This window comes from Choloepus didactylus, chromosome 12 (genome assembly GCF_015220235.1).
Source record: "Choloepus didactylus isolate mChoDid1 chromosome 12, mChoDid1.pri, whole genome shotgun sequence".
Taxonomy (NCBI): Eukaryota; Metazoa; Chordata; class Mammalia; order Pilosa; family Megalonychidae; genus Choloepus; species Choloepus didactylus.
In genome coordinates, this window is record NC_051318.1 from 42920512 (window position 1) to 42934406 (window position 13895).

At 37.8% G+C, this 13895-nt stretch overlaps 1 protein-coding gene across 2 annotated transcripts in view; it reads right to left on the minus strand.

The window, feature by feature from the left end:
• GPC6 (glypican 6) overlaps window positions 1-13895 on the minus strand; it is a 1192747-nt gene that overhangs the window by 493898 nt on the left and 684954 nt on the right. The gene's annotated exons all lie outside the window — the stretch shown is intronic.

The following is a 13895-nucleotide window of genomic DNA, read 5'->3' on the forward strand; positions in this document are numbered from 1 at the left end:
TCTCCCTGGCTTTCTTTTTTCTTTTTTCATTATCTGAGTTTTCCCAGACTTCTAGTGTTTACTTATGTACATCTAATTTATTTCCTCCTTTCCTAATCTTTACTCCTCTTGCTGCTTATTAGTTAAGTAGAATTAATAAAGGGAAGACCTGCTCCTAATTAGTGAATGTGATAAAATGGCACTCTAATAAGGCAGAGAGGTCAGTGCTTTATTTGGAAGTAAGGCCTATGAGACATTTTAAAATTAACTTGGATCTTTAACTTCAAAACTCAATACGGGTTTGCCAAATAACTACCATAGATTGTGGAGAAAATAAAAGACGTAAAACATCAATGTAGTTTCTATTCTTCAGGAGTTTAAAATCTAACTAGGAAATTAAAATAAGACATTTATTTATAATGTAAATCAATGAAAAACAACAGTAAAATTAAGGACAAAAGTGAATAGTACAGATAATGGAAAGTCACAGAATGGAGAGGAAACTCTAGAAATAGAAATTGTGGGGAGCTGTTGGGAATTGAATCATGTACCCCACAAAAGTCATGTTCAAGTCTTTATCCACATTCCTGTGGTTAGGGACCCACTTGTAAATAGGACTTTTGAAGATGTATTATTAGTTAAGGAGTGGTCAAACTGGTAAGAACAGGCCTTAATCCAATATGGCAGAGGAAACTGGACCAAGAAGTAGAAAGCCAGACATTAGCAGAAACTAGAGGAGCACACACAAGGAGAGAGGGATCACTTGTGATGGAGGATTGCCAGAACACAACATACTCTGGGAGAAAGCAAGCCCTTCTTATACCTTGTTGAACCTCTAGTCTTCAAAACCATAAGACAACAGATTTCTGTAGCTAACCAGTTTGTGGTATTTGTCATAGCATCCCTGCAAACTAAGGCAGGAGACTAAAGTAGAAACCTGAGAAGCAGTGGAATAAACCCAGTTAGCACACAACTGATCTTAGTTTCCTTGGGGGCAGGGGAGTCCTCACTCCAAAATTGCAATTCCCTGAGGCCTCCAAATAGCAAATACTTTTAACCATTGAATCACTTCTCCTTCTGAAAGACAAGAGGTAGTTGTCATCACTCTCCTTTACCAGTGTGAAGAAATATCCCTATGGTACCACACTGCCCCTCTAAAAAATCAGAGAGAAAGAAGAAAAGGCATGCTTAGAAGCTGAACAAAACTCATAATCATTCACTCTCCACATGAGATTTTGCTAAAGAGTAAAAACCAGAAACCTTTAGTAACAGAAATTGCAGCACCCATTTCCGACAGATAGCAAATGCTAAAAGGAAAATGGCTTAGAATCAATTCAAAGGTAGATTTCAAAATAAATAAATAAATAAATAAATAAAAAATAGCAGCAAAGGACAACAATGTGAGAGTGAAGGTGCTTTCAAATTGGTGCAAATTGGTTTAAAAAGGGTTTAAATCCTGTTACTGTATTTTGTACAGAAGTAACCTTCAACATCTCTTATGATGTAAAGCTGATCTTTGCCTCTATTTGGCATCCCAGTGCTAGACGCTAAGGGCTTATGCTCAATGGAAGCAAGATCAAGGTACTTTCAATTGAAGCCATCTTATGGTAGTTTTTCCCCTTTGTCCTTTTCAACAGGGCAAAGGCAGAGCAGCCTGTGGATAATTGAAACATGTAAAATAAGTTTTGAATCATGTTTTATCTCATTCCCTATCAAGAATACAAGTTAACACAAAATTTTTGAGCAACACAGAAAAGCCCATCAGCCATATTTTATCCTCCTGGAATCATGAGGATATTTAGATCTGGAAGGGAACTAATTTTCAGGGAAAACAGCGTACAAATGCTCTGCTATAAACACTGCAAGCAAAACCTCATTAATTTGAACTAATTGGAGGGAAGGCACTTTTGAAACAGTGGAGAATAATGGTAGAATACTTTCATATACCCACATATTATCAGAAAGAACTGTAATACATGTCTAAGAATGATCCCACTGTAATTAATAGATAAATCCTTCACAGGCTCTCTATCAAAAACAGGATAAAGCTCACATATTTTAATATGGCCTTTGTGATATGAGTACTTTTCAACTTCCTGCATCATCTCCCATCATGCCTTCAAATACCCTCAGCATACAGCAGTGTAAAACCAGTTGCACATTGTACTTAACGCCTCTTTGTCTTTGTACATACTGTTCCCTGAGTAACCACTTATTAAGATTCTGCCATTGACCAGTTAATGTGGCAGGTACTTATAAATATTATATCCTTGAATTTTCATAATAAAACTGAAAGGTATGTATTATCACTCCAATTTTACAGGTGGAAAATAATCATGGAGGTTAAGTAATATGCTCAAGACCTTACAGTTAGTAAGTCTTGGCTTGAATCCAGAATTCCATGACACCAAAGCCCATGCTCTCCAGCTTTCCTCTTTATGGTTGAACTCCTACTCATCCTTCAAGACCCAGCTGAACGTTATCTCAGCAGGAAGACTTCCCCAAAACACCAGGTAGCATTTACTTCTCTGCTGCTATTGTATCCTGTTGATACCTCAAATCCCTGTAATTACATAAATATGTAGGGATATTTATAAGTGCGTATGTGTGTGCACATGTGTTGTGTGTGTTGTGTGTGTTCTTAACTTTCTTTCTTTGGTCAATGCTTCTATTTTCTGAAGGTGTGGCCTGGGTCCTTTATTAGGACTGGCTGTTATACACATCAGACTTGTAGTTGCCAAAAAGGTTCTCTAGTAAGAAAATCTCTTCAGATTCCTCTTCTGATCATTATGAATTTTCTTAAGGGTGAACTATAGAAGGAATCTATGTGGGAACTTGAGCCTGAATTCCTTTGAGCTCTTTCTGCCTTTCTTTGCATAGAAGTTAAAACTTCATCTACCCTTCTTTAGATCTTTCATTAAAAGTTAAAAAGATATTTAAGTTGGAAATACAGCACCTTCACACTCTCAGTTAAATCACCCCTCAGAGTTATCACATTCTCTCTTCAAAGAGAACCATATCTGAGCATCTGCAGTGTTTGAGGATACAGCACAGTGTTGAATTGCAGGAACAGGAAATTCAAATGTTTTTGGTTATGGGGACTCTGATATTTAGTTCTGTGGGGAACCCTCTTGGCCAACATACCCTCTGTGAAACCAAGCTTATCTTAAGTGAGAACAAATAAAATTTTCTGAATAATTAATATTTTCTAATTTTGTCAGGGTAAGTGATCTGTTTAATGGTAGACTAGATTAAATTTGGGAAGGAAGGCCTTTGGGAGGCAGAACCTTTCCTTCTCCTGATGCTACATGCATAGTCCAGGATTTCGGGGTAAGTTTTATCTTACAGCAGCTCAGCTGTTTGGGCCCACCACTCTACATTACACAGTGAGACCAGTTCAGTTTCAGGGTCAAGGGTTAAAAGTAAGGAATAAAATTATCCCTGGTAATTCCCCTAGAGCTGAGATAAATACCCCATTAGATCTATCCCTCAATCCCTCCTTTTCTTCTCTCTCTTCTCTCTACCTCTCCAAGCTCCACACACTCAAGCACAAACTCCAGCTATAAAGTTTCCTTTGCCATTGATTCTGTCCCCGATTCCCTCACAGAACTGGCTAACAGAAGGTCCCATCCTTTTTCAATGAAAGGCTGTCGTACCCTAATCTTGGAATAGGCAAGGGAGATGGGGGAAATACACTGTTGAATTGGTGGATTTGGAGAGAGAGAGGAAGAGTGGGAAGAAGAGGGAGAAGTTATATGTAAATCAAATAAAATCCTTTTGGAAAATGGAAACTGGGAGGCATAAGAAAGACAACTTGAAAAGCCACTTTATATATAAAGCTGCTTCTCAACCAAGCTTTTACTTCAGGAATTTTTTTCCTAAAACCCTTTTGCTTTCATTCAGTATATCTGAACACTCAATCATGATTTGAATCAAAAGGGGTTACGCTGAAAACTAAGGCCTCCTAAAGAGAGGTCAACTATTTCAAACAGAACTTGATCAGACAAAATGATAACAATGAACTTTTATTGTGAGGACTGGTTTGGCTGGGAAGTCCCATTTGTTACTTACAGCTTTCTCATTTCTTTCTTTAGAGTAATTTTCATTGAGGATTTCTTTCCTTTTATTTTCTTAATAGTTACCATTCTTTTGTGGAACTAATACCTGCAGTGCTACATTCTGCCCTTTCCTTTCATTTTTCTTTCTGCTTTCCTTTTCTTCACTTAGCCAGTCCACAATATTTCATGAAACTGATATAATTTCCTTGCTGAACTCTCAATCAAGGACTTTCAGATCAGGGTCAATATTACATTTTATATTTTGTTTTGAATACAGTGTGGTTTTGATTGTTCTAGCATTTTCTTTGAAGAGGGATCCTAGCAGAATTTAGGTGACCTATGTGCTTATCTTTCCCCCAAAATCACAGGTATTATTCATTCATTTGGCAGATATTTATTGTGTGGTAGGCACAGTTCTGGACTTTAGAAATATTGAGGTGAACAAGACACTCAAAATCCTTGCCTTTGTCTAACTTTTATTATAGTGAAAAAGACAGACAGTTAATAAATCAACAAATATATGGTTCAGGTAGGACTAAATGCTAAGAAGAAAATTAAAGCATGAGAAGAGGTGAGTGATGAGAGGTAGTGGGTCATCTATTTTAGATAAGGAGCTCAGGGAAGATTCTCTGGTGGGGGGTGGGGTGGGGGTGATGGTAGGGGGTGGGGGTGGGGGGTGGGGGTGGAAAGAGCATCACAGGCAGCGGAATTAGCAAGTTAAAGGCCGTAAGATAGGAAGAAGCATGAATTGTTCTGGAAACAGTAAGAAACCTGGAGCAAGAAGAGAAGGAAGAATAAAGAAGAAGATGGGTAAAGTAGCAGTTTTAAGCACTTCTGAGAGATACACATTTTTGGTAGCTATAGAGGAAAAAGAGTTTAGGTAAGGCAAATTGAGGCAGCCTTTACTACTCATTCCTCACCCACCTGCCACTGACAGGTCATTAGAAGGAGAGAATTACTATCACCATCATTATTGTCATTACCATTGTTGTATTACTCCAAATACAGACAAGTGTAAATGGTTCAAACACAAAAGGAAATCCACTGTGCTAGAGAGGCTTCTCAGCCTTGATTTCACATTGGTGATGGATTTATTCACTGAAGCATCCGGGAAGTCTGCAGTTTAATCAGAACATGATCTGTCACATCCAAAATACAGTAGGTGGCCTCATTTTTGCTGTAATCACTCAGTATCATAACTATTCACAGACTTCCAAAATCACTTCTATTGTGACCCTTGTCCTTATCTGACCTTGACATACTCAAAGCTTCCAAGTTATCCTTTCTCTTTTAATCTGAGTTATTTGCTGAACTGTTGGTCATTCTTGGTTAATCTTCCTTTACCTTGAGGTGGAAATCTTTGTGGTTGAAAACTGCTGTGATAAAACTTCTAAAATAAGTAATCTGGACAAAATCTTCTTGGGTCATAAGATTCTTCTTCTTTTCTTTTTTAACTTTTATTTTCATTCACTCAACCTATTCCTGCCTTCCACCCGAGGTTTTAGTACACTTTTGTTCCTTTCTGTAAGGTAGTAAAGATGTCCTTAATTCTCATAAACTTATATTTAAGAAGGAATTACAGACATATAATCAGATCAAGTTACAAATTATTTCTCCAGTCTGATATAAATTATTTATCTGTCGCCAAATACATCTATCTGGTTTTTGATCTGATGAAGTGACCAATATAGTGACAACCTCAGAGATCTATCTTAATCCTCTCTCTTCCTTGCTGAGTGACCTTGAGTGAATTCTTAATTTTTGTCCATTTCTTAATCTATAAACTAAATTATAAGGATAAAATACTCAGTGATATGTAATTATTATTTGATAGAGAGAGATTCCAACCATAGATGAGTCTGTACAGAGTGATAAAAACCCACAAAAAACTACTTTTCTATCTAACATCCATTGATTAAAGAGTACAGATCAAGTGTCCTTAAAATTACTTGGAAAACTAGCAGGAAACTAATAATTAGACAAAAACCTGAATAATGCCATAATCTTTCCCTTCAAAAATAGAAGAGAAAATTCTATTTCTGTACCATATTATGTCAACAATACTGCTAGGTCAGTGTATATCAGAATAACGAGTAGTTTTCTGGTTGTTAAATATTATTAGTAAGGGCATTTAAATAAAATAGAAGATTATAGCATGTCTCTGGACACATTTCTTTTTTGGGAGGTTTCTTCCTATTAATTGAAGGCTTATAGAATTTTACCTATCCTTTCAAATCCTAAATTTTCTTCAAGTAACTTGTAGATTTTTTTCTTTTAAGAAAGGAATGTCTAATTCTTTTTACTAAATTTCTCCAGTCTCTGCTTTATCCAAATCTCTGTGACAAAATTTGTAAACTCTAGCACATTACATCCACATGTTTATTATTTATGTCTAATAAATTGCCTTTGAATATGGATTTTTGGCAGTCACTCAAATTAACTAGTAAACTATAAGGGAAGTGGGGATAGCTTACATATATCTCCTAGTTTGAAAAAAAAAATCCTTACTAGAATCAGCTTCTTTGATTTTTTTAAAAGCTACCAAAGAATCATTCATTTTATCATTTTCAGGGTTTTATCCCCCATGGGGCTCACATCTAGGTGGTATGTGGCAATTAAGCCTGGAGGGGAACACATATTAAAATAGAATGAAAGGCAGGGCTAGAAATGTAAAAGTTGTTCAAATACAGCCCCTCTCCATCTTCATTTTCTAACTCTAATATTAATCTGAGCGCTTTTCCATATAAAGAAGAACACATCAATATGTTGACTCAGTTGCCTTGAATAAATATCTGGTAAATGCCTTGCTCAATGAAAAACAATGTTGTCCATTAAAAGCTTTGCTTCACACACAGTGATCTGGTGGGATCTCAATGAGTTTATGATGTGGACCTCTGAGTAGGTGTTTGAAAATGAACAGCTCTTTGCAAGATAGTGTCATCAGCACTTACTACATCGATATCATTTGATTCTACTTTCCTAAATATAATATGTTGTTCACTGTATGCAGTAAAAATTTTTGGCAAATTAGAGTTCCTTGTCTATAAGTTTGGAACTGGGAATGGAATATTCCAATTGCAGAAAGGGCTGGTCTCTTGAGAGAGAAGATGCAAAATCTGGAGCCATGACACAACCATCTTCCATTAGGTAGATGGAGAAGGATGCTTTGCCAAAACTAAGGATATGATGACACCCAGAGAGAAGGGTTGAAAGATAGGGGGGTAGGGGGTGGGGTGGGGAAGCAGAGAGAGCAAGAAAGGCTAGTACTTTCTTTGGGCTCCCAAGGGATTTTCATATCTTGTTTCCAGGCCTTTCCTGTAGCCAGGCTGCCTTCTTGTCCTGGGGATTGGTGAGACACCACTGCATCCCTACACTAAATTCCCCTTTTATTTGTTGAAGCTATAAGGTTGGTTTCTGCTACCTGCCACCAAAAATTTCTAATAGTAACATAACATACATTGCTGAAGGAATATCAGAGAACTCAAGATCAGTATATTTGTTCTAAGAATCACTGATATTTCATTTTCTGATATCCTACCAGAGAAATAAACTATGACTTAAAAAATTGTTTCTTGGTGAGATCTATCATAGAACTTCTGAGTCTCCTATCTCAGTTTCTTATCTTTGATTTCTCTCTCTGTCTCTGTCTTTTTCTGCTTACTTCAGTTCTACTCAGTCTTGACCCAACATAGATTTCAGAATGCATAGCAGGATTCATTTATTAGGTAACTAGAATCTGATCCCTCAAAGTGAACTGTTCTTACCTAAGAGAAATCTGCTGGGGTGAAACCAAACTCCAAAACATGGTCACCCTTAACTTAGTTTTTATCCTCCTGAAGCTGATCAGTCAAATGTTTTATACAGAATCAAATGTAAATTTAAAAAAATAATTCATTTGACCCTCAAACTTGCCTACTTTGGCTTAGAAAAATATGTTTCTTAAGATAATTGCAGTGAATTGTAACTTGTGCCAATCATTTTACCATTATGATTGGCTAGAGAATTAGCTAACTTGTTATGAAACACATATTATAATGACTGCTACTTTACTTGAGTGCCTAATATGAATTAGGCACTTTCCTGGGTATTTTCCATTTAGCATGTATAATCACTGAAATAGTCTTATAAGGGTTGGTAGTGAGGATCTGTTAAAGTTAAACTACTTGCCAAAGAATATTCCAAAAGAGGAAAAGATTTTATTTAAATTCAGTTCTCTTTGAGTTGAAGCACTAGGGTTTCCACCATACCAACATGCTTCTACATATAAAATGACTTCTACTTATCTTGCAAAAGTGAGGAAACAAAAAACAAAAGCAAAAACAAAAACAAAACAACCATTGTTCTCATGATCTGGAGAGACAAAAATATATGAATTCTTAGAAAATTAAAACAAGTTTAAAAGTAAAGGTAGAGAAAACCTGAGATGGTGGCTAGGTGAGATAGGGCAAAAAAACACCTCCGTGAAAAATACTAGATAAAAACCAGAAAGTGACCCAGAACACCAGTTCCAGCATAGCACCAGCCAGACAAGGTGTGCTAAATCCACAGGGAAAGTGCATTTGGTGAAACCAGGAGCCTGCATTCTGAAATGAGTGAGTGAGATGGCTGAAAGTCCGGCGGCCATACTGCAGTGTGGGGAAACGGTGGGCTTGGCATTTGGAGATGGACTAGTTCTTTAAAAAAAAAAAAAAAAAAAAGCCCAGGAACGGCTGCAGATAAGATGGGGAGAGCTGCGCAGTGCAGCATGGCAGGAGCGGGCCGGGCTAACCCCTTGGTGTCTGGTGTGGAGGATACCCTTCCCACACCCACTGCTGATTGTCTTGAGACCGGGGGAGCAGAGGGGAGCCAAAAGGAGAAAAACACTGCATTCCTTGCAGCCATCTCCCTGGCAGACGGGGACACTCCTGCCTGGGGCCGGACCCACAGCCCAGAGCCACGCCAAGAAATCCAGGGTGATGGGTAGTCTTTCCCACAGCACTGCACACACGCCACAATATCGGCTGTGGACAGTGGCCTTTAATGCACCCATGGCTGAATATCCCAGAGCTGGGAGGGCAGAGCTGTGCGAAAAGGGGGAAGTTAATGCGTCCCATTCAACCATCTTTGAAGCGGGCTGGGAGCACCCCTGCACGGCCTGGCGACTCAGGGCTTCCCTGGCGGGCCGGTGTGCACTTGTGCTGTGGTGCGGCCCTCCCTCAGAGGTCCTGGAAGAGCACAGCTGGGAAGGGGGAACTGCTCGGCAATCCCAGGGACCCTATGCAAATACCAAGGACTTGTGGGTCAGTGGCAGAGACAATCTGTGGCAAGACTGAAATGAAGGCTTAGGCTCCTGCAACAGCCTTAAATCTCTGGGAACACCTGGGAGGTTTGATTATTAAAGCTGGCCTGCCTCCCTAACCACCCAGACACACGCCCCACATTCAGGGCAGATGGCACCAACAATACACCCAAATTTAGTGCACCAGTTGAACCCCACAAGAATCAGATCCCCACACACCACAAAGACAAAGTTGGGGAGAACTGACTTGAGGGGAATAGGTGACTCATGGACACCATCTGCTGGTTAGTTAGAGAAAGTATACGCCACCAAGCTGCAGTTCTGACAAATTAGAGATCAAGTAAAGCAAATGCCAAGAGGGCAAAAACAACAGAAAATCTTAATGCATATGATAAAACCACACAATATGGAGAACCCAAACCCAAACACCCAAATCAAAAGATCAGAAGACACACAGTACTTGGCACAATTAATCAAAGAACTACAGACAGGCAACGAGAGCATGGCACAGGATATAAAGGACATAAAGAAGACCCTAGAAGAGCATAAAGAAGAAATTGCAAGAGTAAATAAAAAAATAGAAGATCTTATGGAAATAAAAGAAACTGTAGACCAAATTAAAAAGACTCTGGGTACTCATAATACAAGGCTAGAGGAAGTTGAACAATGACTCAGCCTCCTCAAGGACCACAGAACAGAAAATGAAAGAACAGAAGAAAGAATGAGGAAACAAATTGAAAAAATCGAAATAGATCTCAGGGATATGATAGATAAAATAAAACGTCCAAATTTAAGACTCATTGGTGTTCCAGAAGGGGAAGAGAAGGGTAAAGGTCTAGGAAGAGCATTCAAAGAAATTCTTGGGGAAAACTTCCCAAACCTTCTACACAATATAAATACACACAGCATAAAGGCCCAGGGAACTCCAAATAGAATAAATCCAAATAAACCCACTCCAAGACATATTCTGATCAGACTGTCGAATACTGAAGAGGAGCAAGTTCTGAAAGCAGCAAGAGAAAAACAATTCACCACATACAAAGGAAAAAACATAAGACTAAGTAGTGACTACTCAGCGGCCACCATGAAGGCGAGAAGGCACTGGCATGACATATTTAAAATTCTGAGAGAGAAAAATTTCCAACCAAGAATACTTTATCCAGCAAGACTCTCCTTCAAATTTGAGGGAGAGCTTAAATTTTTCACAGATAAACAAATGCTGAGAGATTTTGCTAATAAAAGACCTGCCCTACTTCAGATACTAAAGGAAGCCCTACCAACAGAGAAACAAAGAAGAGAGAGAGAGATAGAGAGAATTTTAACAGACATATATAGAATATTACATCCCAGGTAACTGGGACACACATTCTTCTATAGTGATCACAGATCTTTCTCCAGAATGGACCGTATGCTGGTACATAAAAACAAGCCTCAATAAATTAAAAAAAAAAATGAGTTTGTTTAAAGCACAGTCTCTGACCACAGTGGAATACAAATAGAAGTCAATAACCACCAGAGACTTGGGGAATTCACAAACAACTGGAGGGTAAAAATGAGGGGGAGATGAAAACATTCCCAGATAATCAAAAGCCGAGGAACTTCACCACCAGTAGATCCGTCCTAGAAGAAATGCTAAAGGGAGTTGAGTAGGCTGAAAGGAAGGGACACTAAACAATTGACTGAAACTACATGAAGAAATAAAGATTTCCAGTAAAGATCACATGGTAAATATAAATACCAATACTACTGTATTTTTGATTTGTAACTCCACTATTTAGTCCCTACAGGATCTAAAATACATAAACTGTAATGATAAATCAGTGGTTTTGGACTCAATGTAAAATATGTAATTTTTGACAAGAACTACATAAAGGTGGGGGAATGGAGGAGTATAGGAACATAGTTTATGTGTTGTATTGAAGTTAAGTTGGTATCAAAGAAAAACAAGATTCTTATAGATTTAAGATGTTAAATTTAAGCCCCACGGTAAACACAAAGAAAGTTTCAGAGAATATGACCACAGAGATGAGAAGTAGAGTAGGGGTTCCGAGAAGTGGGGGAAGGGGCAATGAAGAGTGAAGAAATGAGTGTAGGGTTTCTGTTTGGGGTGAAGGGAAACTTCTAGAATGGATAGTGGGAAGGTGATAGCATTGCAACATTCTAAATGTGATTAATCCCACTAATGGAATGCTAGGGAGGGGATGGAATGGGAAGATTTAGGCTGTATATATGTTTCCACATTTGAAAAAAAAAAAAAAAAAAAAAGACAGTCAAAATAGATGACAATTAAATGCCAAGGATGATCCTGGATGGGATCTGAGGATGGATGAGAGGAGGCTCAAAGGGACACAGATAGGACATAAGAGAAAAAAAGGAAATATAGAATGTAAGCTTTTTATCAATGTTGAATTTCCTGAACTTCTTAGCTGCGCTTAATGGGATTGCATAAAAGAATGTTCTTGTCCATGGGAAAGGTATATGTGAATTATATTGTTTGTTCAAAGATGTGTGCATCTATATGATGGATGATAGATAGGGAGGAAGAGAGGGAAAGAAAGAAATGGTGATGTGACAGGTGGTGTGACAGGATGTTAAAGGTGGTGGATTTGGGTATTGGGGGGGAGGGGTATGCTGGAGTTCTGTGTATGGGGTTTGTACTGTTTTTGCAACTGTTCCTGTAAGTTTGAATTTATTTCAAAATAAAATTTATTAAAAAAATTAAAGGTAATTATATTTAAAGGACTGTACTAGCATTTAATTTTTTATCACCTCAGAAAAGATAAAATGTTTACTAAAGTATTTCAAAAATAGGCCTTCATCTTCTCTCTCTTCAGACAAATCATAAAAGACTGCCATGCCTTGTATTTTCATCATTGGAGATGATCACATTACTAATGCCATTGTACTTTCTTGTATTTTCATCACAGGAGATGATCACATTGCTAATGCCACAATGCTTTCGAGTGCTGATGCGGCCAAAGACAGTGATTTGCAACCAGCATATTTTTACCACAATTAAGTTCTCACAAAGATGTCCTTTGTCCTTTGCTGCTGACATTGCCATTTGCAAGGTATGTTTCTATCTACAGTTCTACTGTTTACCCTCACAACACACCCAAAGTCTTTGTTTAAAACAAACCACTTCGTTTCTGATTATTGCACACCAACTTCATCTGTCAACCAGGCTTATTTCCTGGCATTGCGCGGATCGGCTACATGTTCTGAGGTCGCTTGTATAAATCCCCTGTGGTCACTGCACTTGACTCATTCTCTAACAGTGGCTTAGGTAGCCTGCTGTCATCCATATTCTGCTTGTACAATCCCAACAAACTGTTATGACAATTATCACTTTAAACTATTAATCAACACAAAATGTGCAAGACACAATGTTAAAGGACAGGATTTAGTGGGGAGGCTGACACTCTATACAGGAAAAGGCAATGTGCACACCAAATGAGTGGTGTTAATTAACGATCACATAAAGGGTCATGGAGAATGTGGGAAATGAACTTGATTTAAAATATTAGTAGGATTTTTTTTTCAATATATAAATTTAATAACAAGCAGGAAGGATAAGGTAGATCCAGGAATTGTCATACATCATCACACAGTGAAGTAACAATACTTTCAGAGAATTACCTTTAGGTGAAGAAGTTTAAATCATCAGCTGGGATAGGAAATACTGTACATAAACACACACATGAAAAGTCTCAATATAGGGTATGAAAAGAGGATCTACACATAAAATAGTTTGGGAAAAGCTAAAAGGCATTTGCTCTCTGAAATCGCTACAAATAAAATAATTTTAGGAGCAGAGATTTTTGAACTGGACTATGATGACTTAAGATAACAACTTAAATGTCTTTAGTGCAATGGTATTGATATCTTTGGCATGTTAATTTTTGGCTTATTTCCCTTTTCTTCCTCAAATTTAGCTGATTAAATATATTGAGGAAATTCTGAAGTACTTTTTTTAACTCTACTTTCTGATTGCTCTTTGCTATTTAGTCCATCTTCTACTGGAACCTCTGTTTTAATATCCTCTCTATAATTGTCCTCCGTTTCACATTCTCCTTGATTTGTATTTAGTTGATTGATCTCTTTGCTCATGTCTAGTAAAATCACATGATCCAGAACAAGTGTATTTTTATATTTGTCAACTGACTTCCAAGGGTCATCTTAGCTCGTCAGTGAAGTGGAATACCTCACTAAACCTGGCTCCCACTTCTGTAGTGTTCTTTTCTTCCCTCTATATCCTTTTCAAATCTTCTATAGCCATACATTCTTTATCTTGTCATCTGAATCCCTACAGAAAGAATCTGAGGAATCTCTTCTACTAGAAATATGTCTGTCTGATTTATATGGCTTTTCTGTTTTGCTACTACCTGCCTGAGTTTTATAGCTGTTATAAAAATCTCTTGGATCATCAGAGCTACCTCCAAAATCATCTGGAATTTCAACTGAAGGCAAAAAGAGAAGGTATCTTTCTCTTTCACCTGTGTCTTTTGATATGGTAACCTACCTTGCTTTTCCAATAGTTTCTCCATTTCTTGTTTGTGGTGAAGAAAAGATGCTGACAT